The sequence below is a fragment of the Carassius carassius genome, chromosome 11 (assembly GCF_963082965.1).
Source record: "Carassius carassius chromosome 11, fCarCar2.1, whole genome shotgun sequence".
NCBI classification, from domain to species: Eukaryota; Metazoa; Chordata; class Actinopteri; order Cypriniformes; family Cyprinidae; genus Carassius; species Carassius carassius.
In genome coordinates, this window is record NC_081765.1 from 15,501,195 (window position 1) to 15,512,368 (window position 11,174).

The following is an 11,174-nucleotide window of genomic DNA, read 5'->3' on the forward strand; positions in this document are numbered from 1 at the left end:
TTACAAATTTTGTTCTGTAAAAAATACACTTTTTATAATCACTGTATGATGAACACATCAAAATGTAAGTTGTTATTCACTCAAAACAATATGTATACAGAGCCTAAATTAAATAATTTGACTCATCAACAACTTTAACCTCAATGGTTTTTGAGGGTCATGTGATTCGTCACAAGCATCAATAACATCAAGTTTGATATTGACATGTCACTATATTTGATTCAGGCTCTAAATACATGAGTTGATCAGTGATTCGATTTGATTTGAGAGTGAAACATCAGGTATTTAGGTTTGGGGATGAGGAAGATGTGGCTAGACTAGTGGAAGTGTTCAGATACATTCACAGCTACATAAAGTACACGTTGTGTACACTCATCCATCTGTGAGCTGTTCCTGATGCATGGTGGTCTTTTTAAATGAGTGTGTAAAGCCTAATTGGAAAATGCTTTAAATAATTTCTAATTAGATGGAGTGTGGTTGTAATTGGTTTGGTAATCTCTGGATTAATTAGCAGTGCTGTAATGTGTGTATACAGTATGTGTGTCTGTGCATGTACTTGTGTGTGTGAAAGGACGAATGAATGGATCTTGCAGGTTTCTTGCAGACCTGCAGCCACTCAAGAGCTTCTGTGGGAGCAGGAGGCCCCAACAGAAGCATCTTTGTTTGGGCTGTTGTCCTCTGGGTGGCCCTGCTGCACCCAAGAGAGACACTCTTCTCAGAATTAAACCGAGCCTATCAAAATACCTCAAACCCAATAGTCTTGTTTCTACTTCCTCCAAACCACACTTTTGCTTCTCAAATGTCTATGTAAAATTTACCTCAATTTGAGATGTGAATGGAGCATTTTAAAACCGATCCTCTCATCCTCTTCGATTTCTCTTCCTGTTTTCTTCATTTCCACTACTTTTCTGCACTTACTCTCTCTCTCTCTCGTTCTCTATTCCTTCTCCTCCTCCAAAGTTGGTACCCTTGTACATGGTGGTAAGTGGCCACTCATGCAATGGATGGAGGAAATGAGGTGAGCTCTGGATCTCTAGACCTCCCTCCCACTCTCATTATTCCATTCTTACCTCACTAAGAAATGCAGGAGGAGAAGAAAAGGAGCAAGAGGCCTCTGGACACTTGTTGCTTCAAGGCTCTTATTGAAAATATTGCTTCACAAATTGATTCAAGATGGTCATACTGGTGCAAAGCATCACGGACATTTCAGGAATTACACTTTGCTATTTTTAGCCTGATTTAAAAAAAAAATGTTAATCTCTATCTTTGCTGTTTGCATTATTTCTTCAAATAAATGAATAAGCTTTTCATACTGTTTCTCTTTAATGTCCTTCTCTCATTCATAATTTCCACCTCCAGAAACACATAGCCTACACTCCCACACTGACTTCTAATATCCTGTCATTTTTCCATTTATACTCAGTTTCTACTATATGTAAACATAAATTATATTTATATAATTATAGAACACTTAATTACATAACCACATTTCCGCAGTGACATAGAGAATATGTATAAAGATCTCAATAACATGAAGTCTCATTTTTGAAGATGTTTAGCTGTGAATGTGACATATACACAAATAATTTCAGAAGTAAGCTTTTTTCTGAATGTGAACGTGAGACTAACCCCATAGGCAAATAACTGGAAGAGTAATGAACTGCAGTAAACAGTAAAGATATTTGCACTACAAACCAGTGTGTATACAGTAAGATTACAATAACAAAACAAAATAATGTGACCACAAATACAAATTTGCAACACCAAGCTTCATAATAGACAGTTTTTGTATAGCTAAAATAACTAGAAGTGGGTGACACCAGAAGCTTGCACGTACAATTGAAAAATGTTCAATCCTGCTCTTATGTTACAATTAAGGTGGATAACAGTATGTGTTGCTTAATATAAAGTGTCTGCTGAATGCATTAATGTAATGTGAAGTTGTCCTTATGCTGCAAAAACAATTGCCATTTTCCTAACATCTATACTTTGATTCTAAAGTATGTCTAAAGGCATGTTTTGTCTCTTGCTTGGCCCAGTTCAATGCTGACCTGTGTGCTTTATTCTAGATCCTAATGTATATAGAGGACGGATGCTCCCCTGGCCTTTTCCCTGACATTTATTGGCCCTGTGCAAGGACATGCCCTTTTCTCCATCTCCCCGGTTCCTCCCTATTAATCGGAAGGGGGGAGGGGGTGGGTTGGGAAAGCAGGCAGATAAGCCCATTGTTTGGCCTGACAATGTCCTGATGATATGGCCAGAGAGGATCGCTAGCCTGCGCCTCCCCTTTCAGAGCCTGCCTGCCACCAGAGAGAGCTCATTACTACAGAGCAACCAGGTTAATTAGCTTACAGAGAAAAAAGAGACAGAGAGAGTGAGCGAAGGCAGACGGAAAGATGGAGAAAGGAGCAAGAGACCTCAGGGTATCTTAAAGAAAAATAGACTGACATCTGTATTTACTCCATAATAAGTTTCTATAAACGGATTTCCTTCTGGCTGAAGGCTACTTACATGAATGTTACATGAGGAGGGGATTCTGGATAATATCCAAGCCTAACTGTCAGCCTGTCATAGACTGTTAGCTTCCTAAATGTATTGGCCATGCATATTTAAAATATGTTTTACTTCCAAAGTTATGTCAGCAAATTTTATGAAACTGGTGTACTTTAACAACGGATCAACAGGGGGAGCTCTGCAACCCCACAACTCACAGCCCTAAGCAGAATAACCCGCGAGCAATAAGAGGTCATCCATGAGCACTTTATTTTATCACTGTTATATACTGATGGGCCCTGTCTATTTGTGTATGGCTTTATGTGTTCATCAGGTGTATTTGGGAACACCTTTACTTGAGCTCCTGTAGCTCAATGACATATTTAAGGTCCGATTCAGACAGCATACTTACTGAAATAATAAATGGCTTAAATGCACTATATGGTGCTTCAGATAATATGTCATTTGGTCAATGTCTGCAAGTTGAATAACTGTAGATGTGTGCAAGGTTCATTCCAAACCTCCATTACTTTTCTACTGTGGAGCACAAAGGGTGTGTTTTTTGATGAATATCCTGTCAACACTTTTTAAGTATAATGAAGTGAATGAGTTCTGGTGCTCGAACAAGTGTGCAAAAGATGCATCATAAAATTGTTCACTATATTCCAAGGTGTTTTGTGCAATATTTATGTGACAACTAGTATAAAATCTTGAAGTGTTAGACCACTTTTATGATGTGTCTGTTCTGAACCTTGAATGTTGCAGTCAACATTCTATAACAAGGGTTAACAAAGTGCAGATTATGTTTCATAAAACAAAAGAAAATACAAAACAATACCAAGCAACTCAGAAACTCGGAAACTAAAATAGAGAAGTTAGAAGACAAAGAAGAAAACTAAGCATCAGTGCCAACAAAGACCTAACCAAGAGCATTGAAAGCCCATGTATAAATGCACAAGGAAATTGACTAACAAAAAGTGTATTTAAATATACTTTTGTGTTCCATGGATGAAAGAAAGCCATACAGGTTTAGAATGACATGTAAATGAAGACAGAAAAAGTATATTTAGAAAAATGAAGACAGAATTTTAATTTGAGGGTGAATGTTCACTTCAACAAATGTTCAGATGCACAGCAGGTAAAGATGCTGGGTTGAAATATATATTTGCAGCTCGTCTGTACTGTATCTGAAAGTCTACATCAGTTATAAAACCAGTAAAAGTGAAATAGAAATACAGAAGTGTTTCTTCTAAAGCTGCGTGTCCACTTTTTGATATTTCTTATAGTTGGCTTGATAACAGCTAGATATCTGTGTTTCTGCAGCACAGCTGGCTTTGTTAGACTCTTTCCTTCATCAGTGAATTCCTAATTTGGATCACAGGGGGTGAGACACCTTTCAGCCCAGTCACTTTGGAGCCTACATTAGAGTACATTACTCAAATAGGGCACAACAACAGGCACCTGTTCAAGTCCTCTATAATCTTTGTCAGATTGACTTTTACCTCTCTCTGTCCTATACAATGCCATGAAGATGAGAGAAATCTAGAGGTGTTTCCACCCTTTCTATATCATTATCCAATTATTTCCCATGTGTCTGTGATCCTCCTGATGCAAACACATGCACTCTGCAGAAATGATAGAGTTGGAGACGCAGTTAAACTGCACTCAGATGATAGGTGTCCTGTCCATTTACAAGAAGTGCTTCGTCAAAATGCTTTTAATATGATTCAAAACAGTCATATTTGAGGTGCTGTGAGAAATTAGTCCTGACAGCCAGAGGTTCTACCTGCAGCTCACAAATAATCTCAGAAATCCAATATATCTCCTTATATAGGGTATAATGGGTGAAGATGCCCCGTTAAGAACAATGTGCATTTACTTTTAAATCATAACATATTTAGATACATGATTAGCATGAGCAGGATGATAATGTGTCGGCCAGTGTGTTATTAAGGGACATAAATAGGATAGTTTGCTAATTTAGTTGTCATAACACAAAATGTAAAATTAATAATATTAAAATTACCCACTACTGGTGTAAGATGCCCTCTTATCTGGGACAAGAATCCCCTCAGGTAAACTTTTATGGAATGTAGAATATCATAATTATTTATATTTTGTTGAATAACTAAATGATGACAGACAAAACAGAATCTCAGTAAAAGAGATTCATCTGAAAGGTAAATATTGAAGCATATTAATATTTACATATTTAATTGCCCATATTTTAATTAAAGATATTTCTTAATAGCAACACGGTGAATTCAGTTGCAATGGTTTTTACTTAATTAGCTGATTTTAATTAAAAGCAAGGATGTCTGAAATGTACATCTAGTTCATGAAATTACTGAATAATAACAATAAGTATTGAACAAAAAAATAATAACACTATAAAAACATGCCACTCTGGGCTTTCTGTGGTAATTCTGTGGGGCATCTTACCTCCAAACTATAATTTGAAATTGCGCTGCTAAATTTAGCAAGGTTTGTTGGGACCACGCTTTGTTCTGTTACAGTATCAGACAGCATGTGTGTACAAGACACAGACAGCATGTGTGTCAAACTGTGAACATTATCTGCCTGCCACAGTATCAGAGCACAATCCCATCAGTAGGCTGGTGTAAGGACCTGTTTAAACAGCTGATGGGAAATAATCCTCTCAAATCCTGCCCTTTGCTGTATTTATGAGTGTGCGTTGTGTGTTTGTGTGTGCACGTGCCTGTAAATGAGGCTGTGTTTACCTACACCGGCCGCATCGGTTCTTTACCCCGGTTAAGTTACAGTTTTGATGGACTGATTTCACTACTCCTTCCCCTCCCTACAACCCTTCATCCGTCCCACTCCCCCTCCTTCTCCATCAACCACCCCCCACCCCGTCTCTTCATTCTCTCTTTTCTTTAGAAAAAGCAAGAGGAGATGAGTGGAGCAGAGCGAGAGAATCCACAGCCATTGTGTGTCAATCACAGTGTGTGTCATGGTCTCTCCCCTTTCTGGTGATTAGCTCTCTTAGAGCAGCTCCTCCATATCTTCCCCAACAAATGCATCTAGTCTGCAGCCAGCCAGCGAGGCCTTGAGCATGAGCAGTACACACACACACACACAATCCAATTACTCACCCTTTTTGTCACACCCAGCTAACACCACACAACACAGTAACTGTACTATAAATTACTATGTTACTGTGCAATTCTCCCACCATGACCACAGAATGGCCAACATGTTACTGCAAGGAATATCATGCAGTGTTACAGCTGAAAATGTGCACTTTAACACTCCCAGGGTCATTCACACAGAACTCAGTTCACCAAATAACCTGTCCAATGACTGTCCATAGCACACTTTTAAAAATATATATATATTTTTTATTGATATCGATGGTTTCATTGAGAACATTAATGGAACCTTTCAACACAAAAGGTTCTGTATATTGAAAAATGTTCTTTACACGAAAAAAATTCTATTGAAATTACTATTCACTGAAAAATGGTTGTTCTGTGGCATCGCTGTGAAACCCTCCTTTTGGAACTTGTAGCACAACTCTTTGAGTGCTATATGACAATATATATGACAGTTTGAGTAATTTTGTTTTAATGTGAGTTAAGACCACTCGTAAAGCCGCATAGAGATCCAGGAGGAATAGAAAAGCAGGATAAGATGCTGATGGAGACAGTGAAATCGGTCTGTGTCTGTGGCGTCCGCCTTTGTGCGGTCTGTCAGGGAAACTTCAGCATACACTTTGGTCGTGGGCAGCTGAAACATTTCCTGCTCTACAGCAGGAAGTCGGTAAACAGAGGAGTTATCGAAAGTGCTCTGTTGTTTTGGTGTCGCTCCCTAGGATGTGGTGAAAAAATCCTTAGCAATATTCATTGTGTCCCTTTTTTATTTCAGAGTTGTGACGTACTGAGATTCAGAAGAGCATGAAAAATGGGAGTGATTCTTCCAAAAGAACAACTGCCTTGAAAGTGATTTTGTCCTGCAAACAGATCCATCAACTGACAACTTACCTACTCATAATACTTGTAGTGACCCAATCAGATTTGATGCAATTCAGTTTCTGGTCCACTAAAAAGTACTTGGCAAATAAAAAAAAATAAAGGCTTATTTTAGCATTTGTTAATACAGCTAATTTTTCCTCAATTGTTGCGGGCTGTTTGAATGAAAGACATAGTTCAATTCAAGAAAGATGTCAAGAATAGCTATTTTCAGTCACAAATCACAACTCTTTGTTCTTGAACAGATAAACCTTCCTCTGCAGTACATTAAATATGGAGGAAAGTAAAATCATACAGTGATTCTTCTAGGGAATTAAAGTTTCAGGCTGTTCCAGAACTTTTAATTGTCTAACACAATTAAACACTGATATGATGATCCATTCCTGTTTTCAGCTTGGCGAGCAGGAGTTCGGCTGATGTTTTTAGGTTAGAGCTGAAATCTATACAGTAATCATGACCTGGGGCTTGAATTCCCATGCCAGCTGTGGTGCCATCTTACCAATAACTGAACAGCAGAAAATCTTCTTTTGTTCCCAGATGATCTGTATCTTAGATGTAGCAACATGGAGAAGATTATGAGAAGAACACAAAGTGGCACATGAAAAAAGAATTGAATAAATATTATTATTTTTTACTACAGTTCAAGAAAAAGAAAGAATTGTGCAATTGATTGAGTTGACATTTATTATAAAACAGGCTAAAAAAGTATGTCATCATTAAAAAGTTAAACATTAAATAACAGTGATAATTATATAATCAGTCGTTTCAGTCACTGTATCTAATGAATTTATTCACCCAAGTTTAAACATAGCCTATTTAAAATTGGATTATAGTTCCAGTAGGCTATGTACCGAAAATTATAATTAAGAATTAAACCTTACTTTAAGTACTCTTCAGTGTATCTAAATTATTTTGCTCTCCTATAATTAAAGGGAGTTTTTTATTTTATTTTTTTTTCAAGTTGTTTATATTAGCCTAGAGTTTAAGCATTTAAATTTTTTTTATTTATTTTTAATGCCCGATTTATTTCTCTCTCCTGTATCTGTTAAAGTGCAACCCATCATTTGTATGAAATGGGCTAAATTATTTAAATATATTAGAATAGAAATGAAATGTGCATCAGTAGCCGAGAGCACCTGGTAAAAGTGATCGCGCGCTCGCGGTAATGACAGGCAGATACGCGGGATCACAGGGCTCGCGCTTGCGGCGGGACGCTCGTGATGTGAGGGACTGCTGCTGACACTGGAAGATTAGCAGTGAGCAGCACTTTCAGTACACGCCGGTAATTTGGGTAATTTTATTGCATGGTTTGTCTGTCCTGAAATTACAGCGCCAGTGTCTTTGTGTGCGCTGTAATTTCCCTGTTTCCCTCGCCGTGATTGAGGTGAAAAGGAGGCTACCGGCGCCCGTGTTTTCTCTCAGAGAATAGCTGCTGCCTCTCACAGTTTCCCCTTTCCTCTTCTGCCTCTCCACCTCAGTTCATTCACTTCTCGTCTCTTTTCAAGTGAGAAATAGAGAGTGAGTGCAAGTGTGTGTTACTTCGAAGAAAACAGACGGAAAAGTGAAAGCGAGATAACTATAGCCTACCCCTCTGCGTTTCCTTAAAAATAATAGGCTATTTTAATCGCTTTCTATTAATCTCATAATTTAGCATCTAATTGGTTATTTCTAAAATAGCACTATGCCATTGTCGCTAGGTTCGAGCTGAATCGGTAAAACATATTTTTGTAATTTAGCAGAATTTAGCATGAACACAATGTTAGTTTCAAGGCTGTTGTCTTTTACCTTCATTGGGTGCACTTTGGAGAACAGATAGCAGTCTATGAAACGAGATCCACTTTGTGAGGCCATTACTGAAATATAGCTGTTATAAGAAAATCACAATTTCAAATAGCATTGCTGATTGCTTTGCAGCAAACGACATTTGTAAACAGGTGTTAATTAGGGCGAGGATAAAATGTCACAGTCAGTCTTTCCTTGGACAATTTTAACTTTGTTAGACTATAGAAAATGTGGTTTGACCATTCTGTCACATGCTGTAGTAATAAAAAAAAAACAACAACTGTCACTTAGGATATTCAGCTAATTATAAATAAATAAAACATTAATCAAACAATTTATAGACTATGTATAATTTAATTACAGAAATTTGCCTTGAATGTGAATATATCCAAAATGTTTCTCTTAACAGTTTTCTTCTAATGCTGTCTACTGGAATGTGATACTTAGTTTTTTATACTGACTTTTTCAATACTCACTTTTAAAGACTGGACCCGGTCATAATGTTTATAATGTAGTGCATTAAATATGGTACTTTTAACTTAATTCTTTTAATTTTTAGATTTGTGCTAATTGATTTAATGTCATTGTCTAATAGTTAAACGTCACAAGCCCGGCGATTGTATACTGTGGATTTTGCAATGATGTGAAGTCTAGGACCATGAATAGTGAAAGCATATGGCAGGTTCTCCTGTAACAAATAATGGTATAGGCCTACGTTTTGTCCTGATTGTGGCCAAACTGTTAAAGCCTGTTCAGGGATTGAAAAGAGGTCTGTGACAAAATGCTCTGTTCTTTACCATGGAGACCCGGGTAGCACACTCTCCGTTTCTCTGGTAACCGAGGCCTTTCTCCGTGGTGACGGCAGTTGAGCTCCCAGGGAGAGACAAAAGAGCGACCAGCACTGGTAATTTCTTATCTGGAAAAAACCCCATTAGTGCCTGAGTTTAACTGGAGCCCACTCAAATGTAAGGAGAAATTATTGGCATGCAGCCCTGCTGATGGGTAGGAGGAGGGATGGAGGGGCTTGTTAGGCTTCTCTCTCTCTGTGTGTGTGTGTGTGTGTGTGTGTGTGTGTGTTGGGGTGGGTTGGCCTCTTGTCCCCTTCTTAGTTATATCAAACAAACACACACACACACAAGTGCAAGTTGCAAACATGCTATACACAAAGCTTTAAAAATGTTTGCACTCATTTTATTCTGTTACAGTAAAGGATATTTTGTTGCCATCTGTCTAAAAACAGATAAGCAGGTAAATTAAGATTAATGTACAACCCTTTTCAGATATAGATATTGTATACATGGCAAGCTGTTCTGCTTATTTCAAGTCTAAGGTTTTAAAATTCAAAAACTTCAGATTTTGTTTTTAATTTTTCAAGATTCACCTGTGTTTTCCCCATTGATTATCTACAGTGTGAAGGGATGAAGTTTAATTTACCTGCAAACATTTCCAACAGGCTTCCCATAAAGCTGTGATATTAAGTAAAAAGAGAGAATCAGAAAAGAGGGATGGAGTCAAGTGACCAAATAAAGAGTGATATTAACTTCTCTCCATATCCCCCCAGAAATCCAATGTCCCCTCTTGTTGAGATGGCACAGACCACCCCTCTCTCCCGTACACTGATGTGACATTTGACAGAATCATTTGGAGAATATCTCTTTCTCATTTCGGCTGCCATTCTCTTGTCTTTTACCTCTCCCTCTCTCTTCATCCATCTTGTAGAAAACAAATATTCAGAGGCAGAGTTGTACAAACAGAGCATTTAGGATCAAGTAGCCATTAGTTGCTTTGAAAGGATATATGGGAGGCAGGCCCGGGTGGCCAGACAACATTTTCACTCTCTTATTGTTGTTTTACTCTCCGGCTTAATAGAGCTTTCTGGAGAGAGCAAAATCCTTTCTGTATGTCAAGAATGCTCAGTTGAGTTCCTCACTGTTTTGAAATATAACACAGTGTATAAAGCTTGTTTTGTTATAGAGGAGTAAATATAGTATGTAATGTATTTTATTTAGATAAAATAACTAGGGATGATAAACACTCCACGAGACTCCTGTAAATTGGACTGTATGTTTACTGTAGGTAGCTGACATGCAGAATTGTGTCTAAGGACATTTTTGATTGAAAATAAGATTTCAGGTTTATTCAGTATGTATATTTAAGGGAAATTATAGTGTGCATTTTAGTTGCTGTAACTGGTCCTATTTTTTCTCTTCATTTTCTTTTAAAATAAATATTAATTTGCACTATTAATTCTATTGTTTGTCATGTGTGAGAACAGTTGACAGAACTGTAACTTATTGTTTGGGTAAGTGCTGCATTACCACTGAAAACCTTCTACACGGCTTTTGGACTTTTCTAATTTAAAAATCAGTTAATTTACATTTATTCATTTTAACATACTTTATGTCAGCAAAATAATGTTATCTTGCCAGCTGACTGGATGATTTATCGAAATTGAAAAATTGACTTGATTGTTTGGAAAGCATCAGTTTTGCATTGTATGCCATCATTTTCCAGTAGAAGTGTGTTTATGAAATGATCAAGTTACATTATAGCTTTACAGTATGTAGACATTTTAGCTTGTTGCATATTTTCTCATTGTTAAGAAAAAGAATAGTTCATTCTTTTGTGTATAGCATTTGACATTGTATTAAATGTCAATTACTCCTTTTCAGATGTGAAAGGTGATATATACTGCAAAACACGTTTTATTTATTTTATTTATGCAGTATATATAGCAGTTATTACTTCCAGTAATAGCTAAATGGTGCTGAAAACATCATACCATTACCCCTCTTCTCCTCCCTCCCCATTTCCTCCACCTACTCACTGCCACCCCCAAATTTCCAAAAGTGTATCATTGCCCAGTCTTATCAAAGTCTCACAACCCCTCTCATTAATATGTAGTCC

General features: G+C 37.3%; 1 long non-coding RNA gene across 1 annotated transcript; it reads left to right on the forward strand.

Moving 5' to 3' along the window:
* Nucleotides 1–7,627: 7,627 nt before the first annotated feature.
* Nucleotides 7,628–10,405, forward strand: LOC132152427 (uncharacterized). The gene is made up of 3 exons (XR_009436505.1): nt 7,628–7,767; nt 9,473–9,515; nt 9,829–10,405. It is a non-coding gene; the product is annotated as an uncharacterized LOC132152427 (long non-coding RNA).
* The last annotated feature ends 769 nt before the right edge of the window (nt 10,406–11,174 follow it).